A 19,471-nucleotide genomic window follows, 5' to 3' on the forward strand; every position below is an offset into this window, starting at 1 on the left:
AATGTCAGACAAACTTTTGTCTTCAATGTCAGAAATTCTTTCTTCTGCCTGCTCCATTCTGTTACTAAGGATTCTACTATATTTCTCAGATCTTTGAAGGCTGAAAATTCTCATCTCAATGTATCAAAATCTTTGATGATTTTGTCTGCATTCATTGAATTCTTGATACAACTTTTGAAATGCTCCTTAAATTTCTAATTCCAACTTTACCTCTATTCTATTCATCTTATTTGCAATCAAAATTCTGAATTTGATTTCTGACATCTCAGCCATCTGTTTATGAATGGGACCTTCAGTTGTGTCTGCAATGTTGTTCCTTGGGGTAATTGATCTACTCTGGTTATTCATGTTATCAGAGTTTTTCTGCTGATTCCACCTCATGATTATTTTACACCATTTGGCCAGATGAGCAGATATGGTGAAGTTGGGTTGGGGGCTTCTGGAGTAGTGATTAACCAGTCCTTTGCCCAAGAACTGGGACTGGTGTCTGTGCCTTTTTCCCTAGAGCTTTGCAACAGACCTGTACAGTCTTATGGCCTGAGACACTGGGGATCTGCTTGGTGTGGTGGGGCTAAGTGACTCTGTCTTGCTTTCAGCTGGTCTCTGTCCTACCCTACTGAATAAATTACTCTGGATTGAAGTCTCAGCTATGAAGAAGTGCCAGCAATTACATCACCCTGCTCCTCATGGGCAACAACTGAAAAAGGAAAATCAAACCTTCCCACAACCACACACCCAGGGTACCACTTTGAATAGTCCTCAGGTGATTGGCCCATTTCAAAAGGTCCCAATCAATTGTCCCAGTTATTACAGGTCTCAGGTGGGAGAGTTAAAAAGGTCTCTGGCAACTAGATAGCACAGGTTTGTTGGCAGCTCAAGTGTGACTCACTCTGCTGCTTCATGAGGTAGGAAGGACCCACCCAGCAAATGAATTAGTCTGAGAAGGTTGATGCCTCCTTCCCCACCTTGCATCTCTGTCACACCCAATCACTGGTAACACTGCAGGGCTGTGACCCAGCTTCCTCCAGTGAGCAGATGCTCCAGGGGTTTGTGCCTGCCTGAGTCACAGGAAGATCTATGTCTCCTTGGCAGGCAGCCACTCTCTGCCACTATCTGGCAGGGGCAGCTGAGTCCTGACAACCTCAGTGCTTAATGGAGGGTGGGATGGTTCACTCAGTTCCAGCCCCTTCCCAATTGATGTTGCTAACAGAACAGAACAATTTTTCAGAATTTGCTTCTGTCTCAGCTATATTCCCCTACAGATAAGACACTGTTTGAGTTCACAGAAACTGTGACTCAGCCCCAGTCTGTGTGGCTGCCCAGAGCTGGTGTGTCTTGTTTTGTTGCAGTCTGTGTTGGGGCAGGCATGGTTAGAGCTCACACTGCTGTCAGCCTCTGCCTGCCTGAGTTTGTCTCAGCTATGATCCCCTGAGGGCCGGGTGCTTCTTAGGCTCACTAAAGCTGTCCTTCTGGCTCAACCCTGCCCTGGAGTATGCTATCTCTGCCAGCTCCACCCAGGCAGGTAGCACCTCAGGGCTACCTTTACTCACAGGGCCTGCATTTCTGTCCCAGATCTGTTCTGCCAGTGGCTGCCACTGGAGTAGAGGTCTGGCTTCCTCTGGTTGCCCAGAGAGTCAGGGAGTATCTCTCCAAAATATCCCCAGGGGTGTGAGCCCTATTGTTCCTGCTGTGGCTGCTACTCTGTGCTGCAGGACATCACCTCTCCCTCTCCCGTATGGTTCCCTCAGTTCACCATCTTCTCTTTACTCCCATGCAGCAGAATCAGCACAAGCCAGCAACAGCCATGCCCTGCCCACATCACTAGAGTAAATGCCCAAGAATCTGGACTCCATGGGAGACAGGCTTCCAGACATTGGTGTGAGAGTGGAAGGGAGTGCTGGGAATTCAGAATTGCAGGTAGAGAATATATAAAGTTTTATGCCTGGCAAAAGAGTGCCATGGAACATTAGTAAGTCCTCTCTAAGGAAGGAGTTTCATTTTTTTAGAGGGTCTCCCCCATGGGAAAAAATAGGAAGGGATCTGAACTTTGTTTGCTTATTTGTATAGAGTATACTGCAAGCTGTTCTTATGGGGGAGGGACTCCTGTCCACTTGGCAATGGATTTTGTACATATGTTTTGTTTCTTTGGGGTTGTAGGTCACTTCAGCAGAGTTGATGTGCATTCTTCAACCTTCTTTCTTGGCTCAGCTCTAAACTTTCTCTTACTTGCTAAACTTCTGTCCTTTAACTTTCCTTCTGGATGGAAGCCTCTGTGGAAAGCTGGCTCCAGTCAGCCATCTTGCCTCTGCTCAAAATTATTTTAATATCATAAATGTGACAAATTTCTCAATTGCTGTATTTTTTCATCAAATGTAAAAATGTTTCACATTTCAAAATGTTTCCTTCCAACTTCCTTTCAGCTTTTGGTAGGGTAGAGACCAAGTCATAAAACACATAGTCTTTTTCTGAGCATCAAGATAAATAATTATTACATTAATGAATGAATTAAGTATGTGAATGGCATAAATGTGTTTTTATGAATAAACGTTAGTTTTTATTTTTTTGTACACTTTGTCATAGCAAGACATAAATTCTGCTAAAATGCGAGCTTGTATGATCAAATAGTTTAATTTCATATTCAAGATAAACTCTTGCCCAAATGTTCAGCATGAGGACAGGGTTGTTTTGGAGATGATGTATAAAAAGTCTTACTGTTATAAAAAAAAACGGTGTGGGAATTGAAATAGTCTGTAGAGTGAATCCTGCTGCAGGGGTATTCAGGTGTAGAATAGTATGTAGGATGAATCTTGGCTGCATGGGCATCCAGGTGTGGGCTGGAGCTGGTTTGATCTCACTAAGCCTCTGCTTCATCTTTTTTAAAATAAGAATTATGATTTTTGCCTCATATACTTTATAAATACTTAATAGAATTAATGTCTACAGAATATATAGGTTAATTCCTAGCACATATGTGAAGTGTTTTCTTTTTCTCTTTTCAAGCTACTGGATAATATTTTATAAATGAAAGTGTTGTTCTTTATAGTCATCCCTCCTTAGCTAATATGGGGCCTGCAAATACCAAGACTGATTTTTTTGATCTGGCAGACGTGGAGCCTGCAAATACAAGGGGCAACTGTGCTATGATTTTGTATAAGGGACTTGAGCATTAGCAGATTTGGGTATCTGTAGGGCTTTTGGAACTTTCCCCCTCTGGATACTGAGGACCAACTGCAATTAGAAATTATAAAACTATAATACTTTTAAAATGTCAGCTTTTATTAATAATAGTGACTCAAGTTCACTAATGCACAAGGTACAATTTGTAAATGAATACAAGTGGAAAATGAAGCAGGGGAAAACCCTTAGCCTGCTAAAATAAATGTGGAAAACTTTTACAGTTATATCATAAGGGGTGAAAGTGTCTTGGAACCAAAATCAAGAAGATGAATGTTAATCATCATCCAGTATTACACCAATAAAATGCGATTGCTCAGATATTTATTTCAGAAATTTTGGTCAAAAAAATAGACAGCATCTTTGAAATCAGCTCTACATTTGTTTAGATCTTCACTTAGAAAGCAGGATTGTTAATTTTTTGTGTGTATTAGTGTGCTGAGAATTCATTTCAGCATGGTACATGAAAAAATATTTTAAATAAATTATGTAGATAAAGGTTAAAAATGTAAAATTTAATAAAAGACAAAATTAAGATTAACAAAAATCTTGTATATCCAAAATAGGAATTGTGAATTTCTCTTCATGTTAACTGAAAAGTAGTAAAAGACGTAGGTTAAACTAGAAAAAAGGGGGGAAAATGTTGTTTAATTTTTAAAGCAGCATTTGAAAGCAGAAGTAACCAAAACAATTTTTAGAGTCAGAAGCTGTTCTGTTAAGCTGAAGGTTAACTCATGATGCTAATTGGACACGGTTCTCCTTGAAAGAGGCAGTGATTTATCCTTTGAGTCTGAGGTCTGAGCACCCTACAGCTTCTACAATGCATTTTTTCACAATTTCCATATCACTGAGCAGCCTCCCCTTTTTCCCACGTATGTAAGCTGCATTAAAGTAGCTTCAATCCATGTCTTTTTGCTGCTTGAAAGAATTGTTTTTGCTTTTTGTCTTTTAATTTCTGCAGTGCAACCTTCTATGTATCTCCTTGTAGTTTAGAATATTTGTGATCCTGTGAGTGCCATGTTCCTATGAGCATTGAATTTCTTTGATGTTGGTATTTCAGTATCACAAGGCAAGCAAATTCTCTTATTTTTAGCAGAAATAAGATAATAGTGCAATTCCCAATCCTCATTAAGAAAAAGAAAAATCTGTTTTCTTTCTTTAAAACTCTCTTGGTATTCTTTGACATGATAAGTTGTTAAGCAGATGGAATTTAAAAATATTGTTAAGCTGTACCAACTCTTTACAAATTCTACTTCAAACAGAAACACAGTTTGTAGTTGTCAGAAGCTGATGCCAGACTGGCATATTGACCCCCATATACTCTTGCCAACCAGCCTCATGTGGTAACGGTGCCAGTCAGGTGGTGGAGGTCAGGACTAAATCATGACCATAGCAGCATTCATTTTAGTCCTTATGGCTTACTGAATGTCCTAACTGTGCTGGTCAGTCTGGGAGGATCATTTCATTGCAATATATTTTATTCATTGGTATTTTATTTATGTTCATTTAAAAAAATAAAAAGATAAAAGATAAACGAAATGTATCAATAAAAATAAAAGGATTTGTTCTGTAAAAATTTGAATTCTATCAAAAGGCTGCACTTAAGGACCAAGAAGGCCACAATGTAGTCTTAAGACTACAGATTCTCTACCCTGGTTTAAGGCTGCAAACCTATATAACGGTGGCTGTACTGAATACTGTGGGTTATCAGAACACAGTGGCATTTATATATCTATATCTATTCAAACATAGAAGGGGTACAGTAAAAGTACAGTATATAAATTTTTTTAAATTGTACATGTGTATAGGACACTTACCTTGATGGAGTTTATAGCACATGGAGATGGAAAACTTAATCAATAAATGTTTGTGGGTCCTCCGATTGCTTCACCAAGAGGCTATTCCTCCATCTCTCTACCTCTCCTTAGGCCTTTTTATTACCCAAGATAAAATAAGACTGTATTTAAGCCAGTGAATAACTCTATAATGATATCTAAATACTCAAGTAAGAGGAAAGAGTTGCACATCTCATTTTAAATAAAAAAACTAGAAATGATTAAGCTTAGCAAAGAAGGCATGTAGAAAAATGAGATAGGCTAAAATCTAAGCCTCTTGAGCCCAATAATTAGTACAGTTGTAAAAAAATATATAGTATGGAAAGAAATGAAAAGGTTCTACTCTGCAAAGGCAGTCCTAGCAGGAAAATTTATAGCATTGGAAGGCTTCATCAAGAAAATAGAAAAAGAGGAAACCAACAACTTAATGGGTCATCTCAATCAACTGGAAAAGGAAGAACATTACAAACCCAAACCCAGCAGAAGAAAAGATACAACAAAAATTATGGCAGAATTAAATAAAATTGAAAACAAAAGAATCATTCAGAAGATCAATGAAACAAAAAGTTGGTTTTTTGAAAAGTTTAATAAAATTGATAAACTTTGGCCAACCTAAGCAGAAACAGAAAAGTAAAATTTCTAATTTCATCAATCAGAAACAATAAAAGATAAATAACACACCTCAGAAATTCAAAAAATTCTCAATGATTTCTACAAAAAACACTATTCTTAGAAAAATAGAAGATCTGAAAGAGATAGACCAATACCTGGAAGCACACCACTTTCCTAGACTCAACCAGAATGAATTAGAAGTTTTGAATAGACCTATCAACTATAGGTCTGAAATAGCATCAACTATATGAAATCTCCCAAAAAAGAAAGTCCAGGACCAGATGGCTTCACATCAGAATTCTATCAAACCTTTCAAGAGGAACTAGTACCTATATTAGACATTTTCCATAGCATAGAAAAAGAAGGAATACTTCCCAACACATTCTATGAAGCAAATATCACCCAGATCCCCAAACCAGGGAAGGATACAACAAAGAAAGAAAATTATAGGCTAATATCATTAATGAATATTGATGCAAAAATATTCAATAAGATCTTAGCAAACATTTCAACAACACATCAAAAAAATTATACATCACGATCAAGTGGGTTTCATTCCACAGTTACAAGGCTGGTTCAATGTACATAAATCTATAAATATAATGTATCATATGAATAAAAAACAGAGATCATATGATTCTCTCAATTAATGCAGAAAAAGCCTTTGATAATATCCAGCATCCTTTCATGATCAGGCATAGAAGAGACATTTCTTAAACTGATAGAGGCCATCTACAGCAAACCCACAGCCAATATCATATTGAATGGTGTAAAATTGAAAACATTTCCACTCAGATCAGGAAGGAGGCAAGGCTGCCCACTGTCTCCACTACTATTCAACATAGTAAAGGAAGTCTTAGCCATCACAATCAGGCAAGAGATCAAGTGCATCCAAAAAGGGTCATAGGAGATCAAACTCTCACTCTTTGCTGATGATATGATCCTATACCTGGAAAATCCCCAGGGATCAACTTCAAAATTCTTAGAAGTTATCAAGGAATACAGCATCTCAGGATACAAAATCAATACTTACAAGTCAGTAGCTTTTATATATGCCAACAATAGTCAAGCTGAAAAAACAATCAAGGACTCTATTCCTTTTACAATAGTGTCAAAGAAGATGAAATTTCTGGGAGTTTACCTAACAAAGGATGTGAAAGATCTCTACAAAGAGAATTATGAAACTCTGAGACAAGAAATAGATGAAGATGTTAACAAATGGAAAAACATACCATGTTCATGGCTGGGAAGAATCAACATTGTTAAAATGTCTGTACTACCCAAAGAAAGCTATAGATTTAAGGCAATTTCTATTAAAGCACCATCATCATACTTTAAAGAGCTTTAAAAAAAATAGTGCTTTGTCTTATATGGAATCAGAATAAAACCTCAAATAGCCAAGACATTACTCAGAAATAAAAACAAATCAGGAGATATCATGTTACCAGGCTTCAGCCTATACTATAAATGTGTAGTGATCAAAATTGCATGGTACTGGAACAAAAACAGAGAGGTAGATTTATGGAACAGAATAGCAAATGAAGAGATGAACCCAGCTACTTATCATCATTTGATCTTTGATAAGCCTACCAAAAACATTTAGTAGGGGAAAGACTCCCTATTTAACAAATGGTGCAGGTACCAGCTCACTGGCTGGCCACCTGTAGAAGACTGAAACTGGATCCCCCTCCCCCCATTCACCACTAACAAAAATTGATTCTCACTTGATAAAAGATTTAAACTTAAGAAATGAAACTGTAAAAATACCTGAAGAGAGTGCAGGGAAAACACTTGAGGAAATTGGCCTTGGGGAATATTTTATGAGGAGGACCTTCCAGGCAATTGAAGCAACACCACTTACTGGGATCTGATCAAACTAAAACCTTCTACTCAGCTAAGAACACAAGCAAACAGACAACCTTCAGAAAGGGAGAAGATTTTTTTTCAAGTTATGCTTCTAAAAAAATGTCTGAATAACTAGAATCCACAGAGAACCCCAACTAATCAATAAGAAAAGAACAACCCCATTTCTATGTCAGCAAGAGACTTGAACAGAAACTTCTCTGAAGAAGACAGGCGCATGACCTACAAACACATGAAAAAATGCTCATCATCTTAATCATCAGATAAATGCAAATCAAAACCACTTTGAGATATTGTCTAATTCCAGTAAGATTAGTCCACATCACAAAATCCCAAAACTATGAATATTGGCATGGTTGTGGAGAGAAGGGAATGCTTCTACACTGCTAGTGGGAATTCAAGCTAATACGACCTTTTTGGAAAGAAGTTTGGAGAATATTCAAGGAACTAAAAGTCGACCTACTGTTTGATCCTGCAGTTCCTCTACTAGGTACATACCCAGATGATCAAAAGTTATTTTAAAACAAAGACATTTGCACCAGAAAGTTTATTGTAGCCCAATTCATAATTGTCAAGACATGAAAACAGCCCAAGTGCCCATTGACCCATGAATGGATTAAAAAATTGTGGTACATGTATACTATGGAATACTATGCAGCCATAAAAATGATGAGACTTCACATCTTTTATGTTCACCTGTATGTAGCTGAAACATATTCTTCTTAGTAAAGTATCTTAACAATGGAGAGGGGGAAGTATCCAATGTACTCACCAGTCCTACTATGAAATCAATTTATAATCACCTACATATTGATACGAATGGTAAAACATAATTATAGTCCAGAAAGTAGAAGGGAAGAGAAGAGGGAAGGAGAGGAGGGGGAGAAGGGAGGCCAGGAGGAGTGAGGGTATTTGGGAGGACCTCACCTAATGCTCATAATGCAATTGTACATTTCAAAACTATTAAGAGTATAATTGACTTACCACAACAAATAAGTAAGCAAGGTGATGAATGTGTTAATAGTTCGATGTAAGGATTTCACACTGTATACCAAATCAGCACACTGAACCCCATAAATGCATCAATGTACACAGTTATGATTTAATAAAGAGTAAAAATAAAAAAGTGCTACTACAGTGAACACATGAGTGATAAGATAATGAAATAGCCTCATTACTGATAAGGAGAAAATAGTAGTCATCTGGACAGAAGATCTGACTAAGAATCCTCAGAATTCCTTTAAGCCAAATGTAATGTATACCAAGACCTTTACTTTCCCCAATTCTATGAAGGCTGAGAGAGGTGTGAGGAAGGTGCAGAGGGAAGATTGGAAGCTAGCAAGTGTTATGTTCCAGAGAGTTAAGGAAAGAATCTGTCTCTGTAATGGAATACAAAGTGAAATATCACGTGCTGATATAGACACTGGAGCAAGTAATCCAGCTACAATGAAGATCATCAATGGAGACACCCACACTGAACGACAGACAGCATGGACCAGACAATCTTATATTTGAGGAAGACGCCATCTAGGGATTCCATAGCTAGGAAAATGAAGTCAATGGCTGGTTTCACAGCTTCAGAGGACAGTCTGCCTCTCTTTAGGGGCTGATGTGGTTGGTGACTAACTTGAAGCCAATGCCCTTCTCCCATTCCAGAAATCCTAGCTAAGAATCCTTAAGTTTCACAATCTACCCTTGTAAGATGCACCATAGGTATGGTCCCACCAATTACCCTCCCTTTATCCAAGAATATAAATGTCTTAACACAATAACTAAGAAAATGCCATGAAGGCTATGTTAACCAGTTTGATGAAAATATTTCAAATTGTATATAAACCAGCACATTGTAAACCATGACTGCATTAGTGTACACCGCAATGATTTAATAAAAAAAAAAAAGAAGAAAAAAAGAATCTTTAAGAATTATGCAGAGTCTATTTCACCTGTGCTCTATCAATGGAACAACAAAACACAGATGCCAAAGCACCTGTTTTTAGCGTGGTTAATGATATTTTAGGCCCACTTTTAAGATCCCCTTCTCAGAAAAAAAATATATGTGCTTTCAAAGTATTATAGTTCATTGACAATGCACCTGTTCACCCAGGAGCTCTGAGAAATATACAAGAAAATTAATATTGTTCTCATGCTTGGTAACACAGCATCCATTCAGCAGCCCATAGATGGAGGAGTAATTTCAACTTTCAAGTCTTAGTAATACATGCTTAAGAAATACATTTGTAAAGCCTATATCAATAGTGATTCCTCGTTGGATCAAGTAATCCAAACTTAGACAAAGTAAAGGGAAACCTTCTGTAAAAGGGTTCACCATCATAGGATCATCAAAACAATTGTGATTTATGGGAGGAGATCAAATATCACCATTAACAGGAGTGTGGAAGAAGTGCACTCCAACTCCCTCTCCTGAATGAGCTTGAACAACGCAAGAGTTCAGTGGAGGATGTCAGTGCGAGTGGGGTTGAAAGAGCAGGAGAAGGAGAATTAGAGGAAGAGCTGGATGTGACTGAGTTTGGAAGTGCAAAGAAATTGGGTTTTTGATATGGCATTTGGGGATAAGATTCTGAACATTGTTAAAATAAACAGAAAGGATTTAGATTATTGCATCAACTTAGCTGATAAAGTATCAGCAAAATTTGAGGGGATTGATTATAATTTTTAAAGAAGCTCTGACATGGATAAAACGTTCTCAAAGAGCACTGCCTGCTGCAGAGAAGTCTTTTGTGAGAGGAATAATCAGTCAATATGGCAAATTTCATTGCTGCCTTGTGTTTAAAAAATGCCACAGTTACACAACCTTCAGTAAATACCACTGCGATCAGCCAGAGGCCATCAACAGTGAGGCAAGACCCTCAACAGCAAAAATACTTCAACTCATTCAAGCTCAGATGATCATTAGTATTTTTTTATTGAGACGTGCATTTTTAGACATAATACTATTTACATGTAATAGACTTCCGTATGTGTAAACACAGCATTTTTATGCACTGGGAAATGAAAACGCTATGTGATGGCCTTACTATGATATTTGCTTTATCGCCGTCGTCTAGAGCCGGACAGACAATATACTCAAGTGTGCATGCGTGTACAAATGAAGTACTGAGAAGGTAAAGCATCAGCTTTAATAAGGTTTCTTGGTATAAGTGGGTCTATGAAAGGCGAGACCTGCTGTGGTGACAGGAAGGAAGATTTCAGACTTTAATTTCATGCTTTTCTTAATATGTGACATGTAATTTTTGCATTCAAAGTTTCTACATTAAAAATATATAATGTTGGTTCAATACCTGTAGCTCAGCGGCTAGGGCACCAGTCATGTACACCAGAGGTGGCAGGTTTGAACCCAGCACGGGCCTGCCAAAAAACAATGACACCTACAACAAAAACATAGCCACGCTTTGTGGTGGGCACCTGCAGTCCCAGCTACTTGGGAGGCTGAGGCAAGAGAATTGCTTAAGCCCAAGAGTTTGAGGTTGCTGTGAGGTTATGTGATGCAATAGCATTATACCAAGGGCAACATAGTGAGACTCTATCTCAAAAAAAAAAATATATATATATATACACATATATGCATATATATATATGTAAAATGTTTAAGCCATAAAAAGTTATCATCACATAGACTAAACAAAATACAAGTAACTGGAGAAAAAGCATGTTTAAAATCTTTTATTTTGTGTATTTTTACAAAATAAGCAACAAAGGAAGGATAACACTTAAGACTATCACATCCAACAAAGTAAAATTTTTCAGAGCAGCAAAAATGCTTATGATTTAGATAACTTTTGATAAACTATATGCAAAATTAGAATTGATAGCCTCATCTTGAATGGATTCAACTGCACTTACCGCTAGAGAAAAAAATAACTTTGTTCTCTTGAAACTCTCTCTGGGACTCAGAGTAAAAATCCATTTTTGTAGTACTGGGTAAACACTCACTCAATTCAATAAGCTGACAAAGACATTATCTGTTATTTTCACTATTGTATTTCTTGCCCATTTGATATTCATATTTTATTTATAATAGGAGTAAATTTGTAAGTCATAGAATTCACTTAGAGAAAACTTATACATGTTTTGAAAATATGAAAATTTACCCTTGATCTTCTCCCCCAGTTTATTAGAATTGTGATTTACATAAAGCATCAAGCCAGGGTTACTGATGTACCATTGGGAAGTGTGAATTTCCTTATTTGCTATTGATGTAGTTCATAAGAGAATTTTTAATTTCTTAAAATACAATTATGAATATAGTTCTAATCACACCTCTGTTTTAATCCTGCATCTTTTAAGATTTCTAGATTATTTTTTAATGAAACTAAGTTCCCTGTGTAAATTTTTTGATATTAAAATGTAAGACCCTGTATTTTTTATTTCATTTGAAATGCACATAAAAATTAGTCTGTGAGATACTCACGTTAGATGTCATTTTGTAAGGGATTTGTTTTAATCCCAACAAGTGAAATAATTAGTGCTTTATACAATGAAAAATGAATTGGCACTAATAGTGATTGACATTACGAATATTTCTCTGATTCATTTTAATTGTCTGGTAAGTAATGAAAATGGGGACGGAAGCAAAGTCTGTTTGAATACCTCTAACAGGTCACATATGCTGCTGGATTTCCGCAAATGCTATCTAACTTTATTTCTTACCACACCTATGGAAAGGTTTTATCTCCCTTTTAAAATCAAATGTGGGGAGGTTAAGTATGAATTCAGAACGATGAGAAGCATCCTGTACTCTCCGCTTCCCTTTACTCACAAATACAGTCAGTCACCAGGCCCTATCACATGTTCCTTCTTAATCCTTCCCTATCAAACCCCTGTGTCTATATTTTCTGTGTTATTACCTCTGACCTTCCTCACCTCTCCTGGATCCCTGCAATAGTCCTACTAGTCTCTAGAGAACGCAGTAGCTCTCGATGGCATCTTTTCCTAAAATGTGAAACTAATGACGTGACCCCCGTGCTTACCAGTCTTCAGTGAGCCTCCACGTTTACAGGTGTAGCCTGGAATTCTCGGCAGGCTCTACACGAAGCGCCCCAATTTGGTCCCTGCTCATCACTTAAGATTTATTTCACGCACTCTCCTTTGATTTCTCCCCCAGATTTCTCATCTATCCCAAGATAATTGCCGTTCCAAATCTATTTCTTCTGCCCTGTATCTATTTCCTCACCTGTTTCCCCCTGACTTGAGCTGTCCACGCCCCAAATTCCAATTCTATCAGAGGTTTTCTGTAACCTAATGGTAATATCACTGCCTTCCGGAAGCATTTGCTGACCCTAGTCTCTGACACCTCTGTGAGTGAGTTGACTGCTCCGCACACACACACACACACACACACACACACACACAGAGAAACACTTTCCTACCGTAGCTCACCTAACATTAGCACAAGTTTTAACTTGCATTAGTTTATTATTGACCTGTGATTTCCATGAGGACGGGGATGATATTATGTTTTGTATTCAAACCTGGCAATTAACACACTTCTTGGAACATAGTAGGCAACATATTCATAATTTTGTTTTTAGTGGGATGTTTTTAGAGATTATGAGGAATATTAGGTCAAAGGAAAGGTGTGAAGCTACTACCAGAGAATAGCGTAACCAAAGAATGACTTGGGAATCAGTCTGGAGTATCCCAATAGTTATAAGTCATGGACTTTTATTTAGCGTTTTGTAATTAATGTGACTCAGCTCTAATTATGCCATGTCTCTGTGTGTGTATAGATCCCTATTGTATAGGTTTCAATTGCCAGTAGATTATTTCTAATTTGCTCAAGTTTGTCAGATGTGTACACACCTTAGGCACACATGGTTACGTGTGACCAACAACTGCCGTTCACAGGAGAAGTGATGTGAAGAACCAGGCACCACCTCGTGAGGTAACTGCTGGAGGTGTGCAGTGTATGTTAGGAGACTAGGTAATGGTAAAAATAGAACAGCCACATACACAAAATATTTATCAGCATGCAAACAGTGCTCATAAAACCTTATGGATCCATTAAATCTTCTGAGACTTTAAGAGCCCAACTAGAAAAGGCCCACTGTGAACAGAATCTGCATTCTTCAAGATCTTTTGATTCTCCTGGGACTTAAATCATGTACATCATGGCCATGCTTACAAATGGAGAAAAATTTTACTACCAAGCAAAAGTAGCAAAATACAGTTAACGATTTTTTAATCTTTCTCCGGGGCACTGTGGCAAATGTGTGTCCATTACGTATTTATCATAGTTAAGCATACTACAAGCATACGGCCGTCTTCTACCATTTCTTGTTGAAGTAAAGCAACGCCTTCCACTCTGGGACTTAGAAAGTTTGAAGACATTTGTATCATCTTCTCTCACCTTCCATCTCATATTTCATTGCTTTAACAATTCTAATAATTATGTTTATATATAAAGGATCCTAAAACTTGCTTAGCCCATCTCCACTGGAAAATTGTACTCAAATTACGATTATCTTTCACTTACATTGTGAACTTGCCTCTTAATTTTCACCGGTTTAAATGCATTTTCTCTGCCAATAATTGCCTTTCCAATTTGTTCCTTAAACTTCATCTAAAGCGAACTTCTGAAAACTCAAATCTAGGCTGTCCTGTGAAGCTTGGAGTGGGTTCCTTTGCTGCTAGAGTGAAGACAGAATCCCATAACTTGATCGGCCGGCCCCTGTCCCCATGTCATCTACCACCGGGCTCTGCCTAATCAAACTGCTTCTTTTCCCCTTCTCTTGTGCACTCAGACTGCTCCATTTATTGTATGTCTTTGGAATTCCCTTCCCTTATCCCTTCACTTAGCTCATTTCTGTGAATTCTTGTGTTCTCAGCTCAGCTCACTTCCTCAGGTAAGCCTCCCTTGATCACCGTTCTGAGTCAAATCTCCCAGCTGAGCTGCTCATCCTTCCCTCCTGAGAATTTGTCAGGGGACCACAGTGTTCACCACATGGCCACAAATTAGGCATTCAATAAATATGTCTAAATAAATTATTATCCACTAACATGTTAGACATCCCTAGATAATAAATTTTTACTTTATTTTTATAGTTCCATGTATATCTTCTGTTTCTTAAAATTTTAAAATAAAACTAAAAAAGTAGTTTTAAGACGGTGATTTGAGTAGGTCACTTTCCTTTTCTAATTGTGTTCTTGTTCAAAATAACTTTATTATATGAATATTTCTATTTTTAACATGTATTACAATAGTTATAAATGGATAGTGCTACTTTATAATCTTGATTTTATTTATGAGTATATAAACTACTGCTGGTTTAACTGTACAAAATGTTAATTTCCCATTCAGTAGTTACTCAAACTAGTCTGGGGAATAATCCTACAGTTCACATAAAAAAAGGAAAAGGCGCTTTGTCCTGTCAATGGAGCTACGTGTCCTAATTCTCACCCTAACTAGACTGCGAGTTTCCCTGTCAGCCAGCACACATTTAGTATGTTCTTACCCCCAAAGAGCCGGGAGAATTCCAGACTTTAAGTAGGTAGTCAATAAATAATTTACTCCATTTTTCTTCCCACGTTCACGCTCCCTGAGCTGCTTCTGATTACTTGTCTGCCATTCTGCCATTTCTGCAGCAACCTTCTGTGCCAGTTCACTGAACCAGAATATTTAAATGTTTCCGTATAGCACTTATTTTATGCCTGCCCTGGCTCTTACAGCACACAAGAATTCAATACAATCAGAAGAGTATTTGGTGGATTAAATATGAGAGCACTTATTTTAGATTCTCTTACAGAATATTTACTTTTTTTATTTATATACACATATTAAAATGCCATAAATATAAAGTGAGAGTTCTTCAAACTTTCAAGTAACATAGAAAATACGTAAGCGGGACAAAAGAAATTAATAACAATACATGTATTTGGTCTCTCCCAGATAACTGCTTTTGATGAACCGTTATTTGTCATTTTTATCCCTCTTTTCACATCCCACTCCTCATTGATGGTGCGAAGGTGAATTTACGCTTTCTGCTCAAGCTAAACAAAAGAGATAGCAAACTTCTTATTAGAATGATTAAGGGAAACATTGGAGACAGGCTGCTTACAATTGTTATTAAAGCCAGCACCCCTCCCTTTCCCTGAGCCAGGGAAGCAGCAGGAAGCAGGACTAGAAGGTCCCAGGCCTTCCCAGCCTGTCCAGGCACCCAAGGCTGAGGAACCGAGTTCCCAGGCTCATTCACTGCCTGATGGGGAAGTGGGAGGAGTCTCACTGGCAAAGCATCGTGGCAGGGAAGGACCCGAGGGAAGGCCGAGGTGTGGATCCCACAGTCTCCTGCTTTCCCCTTCTTTCTAGTACATATTGTGAAATGAAAGAAGTAGTAAAAATATTTACCTTCATCCAAAATGAAAAATTTATACCCAATATTATGGAGATAGCTTGAGTAACTCAAAAATGCCAACTGTGGACCTTTGCTTATACTGCTGTGAGGTGGCCGATAAACATTATTTAGGGCAGAATGTTTTTGGAGGTCATTTATGACATGATCAGATAATAGCTTTTAATCACTTAGTGATATGTAGATTATATAGATATTTCAAAGTCCTTACATCTTTTAAATCTCATCAGAATCCAAGATCATGTAACTGAAATTTAGAAGAACCAGAATTAAAACCCCAGCCTTCTGACGTGTGTCCAGTAAGGATTCTGCTGTGGAATGTGAATCTTTGTTCTCTTTCCTCTTTCTTACAACTATATTATTTAAATTTAGAGTTGATATCATGATTGAAGCTGAGGAAAAAAATATGGCTGAAGGTTGAAAACGTCATTCTTTAAACTCACTTCCTAAGCCTCCACATGGTGGGCTGGCCACTGAATTGGCCCGATGTCTCTCTCTTTGCCTTTTCTGAGTTTAGGTTTACATGTAAAATGGAGCCATGACCTCTCATGCCTAACTCATAAGCTTCATTTAAAATCTGATACCAAATAACATATAATACTTTATTATCTCTAATGAGAAAAATAGATACAATTTAGGGGCTTATTTTAATTATAATTTTCAAAGGAGAGTTCTATAACAGTTATAATTTCACTCACTAGGTAAAATTCTCAATGCTGAATAAAATGTGAGTGATTCTTTCCTTTACAGGAAAGGGAACATTCAAGACAACAAAAAAAGTATGTCCCATGAATAAAATCTGCTCAGTATTTCTCGCCCTCCTGACAGTTGTCTTCCTTGGGGCAGAGTTTTGTCTGTTTTTGTAGTTGGCTGTGGGTGGCTACAGTCTTTCCTAACTTGAAAAGAAGAGCTAGGAATAAATTTTCTCTTTGCCTTTTACTTTCCTTTCCTGCGTTGTAACAATTGTTTGAAACAAAATTCATTCGAATATATTTCTCTATGTATTAGCAGGGGAGGAGTTTCTCTGGGAAGAAGAATAAGCAACTTGTGATTTCTTTACCTTTGCAGTAAGTTTCATTGTGTGAGTGGCCCTGTGAATAGTAGGGATTTGAAGCTTGGATAATGAAAACAAAGAACAGAAAATAGTCTTGGATGAGACTGTCAACCATGGGCACAGAGGCCCAGGACACATTATGAGGAATCACACTCAGGGAAATTGCCACCAAGTACAGGAATTGATTTCTTGTTTTCTCCTATAGCAAGGTTTGGAGGCAGCAGAGAGAGGGGATATGAACACTGAATGGGAATGGAATGGAGAGGACGTTTTGAGTAGATATAATTAAATATAATTCTGCTACATTATATCTATATCACCATGGAATTAGGAGATGTTTAAAGTAGATTATTTTGCCAAATTACTGAATTTCCATCATAAATTGAGGCCATTCAGTCTGATTTGAAATATCAGGAACTAAGTAGTTATTTTAATAATGAACCTGGAGACGAGAATTGAACTTTATTTTCAAATATTCTAACGTTTATTCTTGTGCGTTGCCAGGACAAGTGGTAAGTCTTCTTCACATATGTGTAAGGGTACTTTAAAGAAGGGAGAAGATACTTCATGTAATTATCTAGAGAAATTTTCTAAAAACGTGAAGTTATTTAAAGCATGTAAATGAATTGTTTAACACTTTAATTCTATCAGGAGATCACTCATCGATTCAAATTGTTTGGATTTTCTGCTTTTAATTTAAAGTATCATATGATTATCATAGTAATAACGAAAAGAGGATTTTTTAAGTTGTACTTTTCACCTGTCATTTTTTAGAGTAATTCATGTTTAGAGGTTGGCATATGTCTGTCTTTGCTGAACTTCTTTAAAATAGTTGAGTAGGAATTTTACGGCCTCTTAACTCCTCTCCTTGGTGCGAACCCTGCTGCTTTTCCTCCAACCTTCCTGTGCTACAAGAATTACCCTTCCACAAGTTTGATTAGGTCACAGTCCCGCGTCGGACCACTCAGTAACTTCTCCCTGCTCACACAGTAACCCTCAAAGAAGTCTGAGATATTTGTGTTTTGGACTAACAGAAACGTCTATTCGTTTTTCTTTCACTCCCTGTCCCAGCAAAACCGCACCGTATGCAATCACTCCTTTTTTTCAAGCTTTCATATATATGTCTCCTGAAATAACTTTTCCCTATTTTTCCCTGAGATAACTTCCCCTCTTTTCCCTATAAAGTCTGTTCCATCTCTCCAGAATGACCGTGTTCACTTGTTAACATTCTCCCTTTCTGTACAACCACCTGTGTCCTTAGGACTTACTCACCTTATGGCTCTTCTCACGCTGTATGAACATATTGGTGCAGGAAGTCACAGTCTAGATTATGAACTTTGGGAAACAAAATGCTTATTTGTTTTTGTATCTCTGGTCCCCACCCTCTGGTCCCCACCCTCACTCTCCCTCGTATGTAATATCTAGGAAGTGTGGTTTACCAAAAACAGAGTAGATTTGGAGTAAGCTAGACTCAACAAATGCTAGGCTGTTTTTACATGCCGACGTTTCCCGGAGTTTACTTTGGAAGATAGCTGAGAATAGGCAGAGTTTAATTTGCAAAAGATTGACATTCTCTGTATAGCCCAGACTTTTTCTGCAATAACCTCTTTTCTCTAGAACCTTGCTATGTCAAAGATGAAGGGTTTGTTTGGCTGGAACTGGGATGATGATGAAAGAAATTCAGGAAAAAAAATTTAAAACAAGGCAGTGTCCTTCTCAATTTCAATGTTAAAAATATTTAATTAAAATAACTATTCCAAGCTTCCTTCAGTGACAGACAATTTATGTTCCCACATACCATAAAAACCAGGAGATAATGGCAAGTCCCATCCTTTGACCTGGATCACTAATGTGGCCTTGTCAGGCAGCTGCTTGGGAAATGTTTCTGATTATACAGTGTGTTTCATATTTCATAAGATGATCATTTTAAATTATAGGTATAATGCCATTCTTATTTCTTATTCAGGATTTGGTTTAATATTTTCATGTAGTTTTTTTATTTTTTAATATACTTTGTTAAATTAAAATTAAATGTCAAAAACACACTAAGAGATAACCAAAGCCTTTTTTCGTATTTCTGCAAGTCAGTCATGAAATAATGACAGTAACACACTGGTTACGGCACCAGCCACATACATCAAGGCTGGTGTATTCAAACCTGGCTTAGGCCAGCTAAACAACAATGACAACTGCAACAAAAAATAACAGGGCATTGTGGTGGGCACCTGTAGTCCCAGCTACCTGGGAGGCTGAAGCAAGAGAATCACTTAAGCCTCGGAGTTTGAAGTTGCTGTGAGCTGTGATGCCACGGCACTCTACCCAAAGAGACATAGTGAGACTCTGTCTCAAAATAATAATAATAATAATATCTGTATTAGTCAGGTATATCTGTACCAATCAATACTTTCAATCAAAATATACTGTATAAATTCTAAAATGTTTCCATGTTTTTACCTTAATTTTGTCATTAAATTCCTAGTTTTCAGGAACTTCTTATCAGCCTTTCTTAATGGCAAGTGAAATTTTCTAAAGAAATGGTCTTACTTAAATTATTTGGAGAACAAGGT

The sequence above is a fragment of the Otolemur garnettii genome, unplaced genomic scaffold, assembly GCF_000181295.1.
Source record: "Otolemur garnettii isolate 467f Iridium unplaced genomic scaffold, OtoGar3 scaffold00001, whole genome shotgun sequence".
Taxonomy (NCBI): domain Eukaryota; kingdom Metazoa; phylum Chordata; class Mammalia; order Primates; family Galagidae; genus Otolemur; species Otolemur garnettii.